This window comes from Pseudomyrmex gracilis, unplaced genomic scaffold (assembly GCF_002006095.1).
Source record: "Pseudomyrmex gracilis isolate BER0280 unplaced genomic scaffold, ASM200609v1 scaffold_3759, whole genome shotgun sequence".
Taxonomy (NCBI): domain Eukaryota; kingdom Metazoa; phylum Arthropoda; class Insecta; order Hymenoptera; family Formicidae; genus Pseudomyrmex; species Pseudomyrmex gracilis.
Genome location: NW_018024343.1, coordinates 2,747 through 4,036, shown reverse-complemented (window position 1 = coordinate 4,036; position 1,290 = coordinate 2,747).

Below are 1,290 nucleotides of genomic sequence, written 5' to 3'. Positions count from 1 at the left end.
TTGACAAATGTAATTTGCATTTCTACAAACATAATAGTATACTTCGATAAATATTATACGTTTTATACGTAGTTTATACGTTTTTTACGTATTTTACCGTAAAAAACTGTAAAATGTAAAAAACTCTAGATAATGCTCGAATAACCCAACCCTGGGAACAAATATATCTATCTCTATTTTCCGAGTGACCGGCTGCTTAACATTGAGTGAGCGTTCCAGTATATGTTATAGTTCAGTATGTTAGATACAAAAAATTATATGAAACTATATTTTTACTATATTTTTAAAAAAGTTTTGATATATAATCATATATACTTATACACAAATTAAAATTATTATATCTAATTATGCAAATTTATATACCAAATATGTCCATACAATTTTATACATAAAAAATTTTTTACCGGGAACAATTTGCTTTTCCAGCCATAATTCCAAAAATGTCTTTGTTTCATCTTCTCCTCAATTCATACCTTTTCTGCAAGACATTTTGATTAGAGAGACTAAAAGATTATAAGTTTATAATTTTAACCTATATCTTTTAATCAACTTATAACTTTAAAATACGTTTCATGCGTTTACATCGTTATTTGTATCATTTGATACGCGTATCAGTTTAGTATGATACTCCTGTTTAATACGCTCGTATCAAGTTGATCCGATAGCGTTTACATCGTGCGTACTAAAATATTTAGTACGAATTTGGTACGAATATAGTACATGATACGCGTATCAATTGCACGATGTAAACTAAGCCAGTGATGAAAGATCGAGCCCGCTGCGATTGGCTTCGATACTCTCGTTGCTGCGGACTCGATCTTTCATCACTGGCTATAGGTCGGCGCTGAGCATAGAGCTTATACTCATGGAGAGGCCATGCGAGCGCAAGGAAGATCGACAAAAAGAGATATATTTTTCTGTTTCAATTGTGGCACTTCTTATAGAAGAAAATAACAGAGAACACGGAGTGGGGGAGCCACAGTTGAGACAAAATATGGACAAAATATCTCTCTTTGTCGATCCTCCTTGCGCGGCCCTCTCTATGGTTAGCATATAGGCATGGCCTCTCCATGAGTATAAGCTCTATGGCGCTGAAAAAGAGAGATTGGCTTAAGTCGCGTTGCATCAGCCATATTGGTTGGATGTGCGTAGTTCTACCAGAGAGAAACCTGAGAGCGGCCATCCTAATGTAATTTTTTACGACGGTTTCAGCCGCTGGTTTTAGCCGTATTTCCACAAAAGTGGAACTCAAAGGCCGTTCTACATTAAACGCAAGTCGCAGATCTCGTG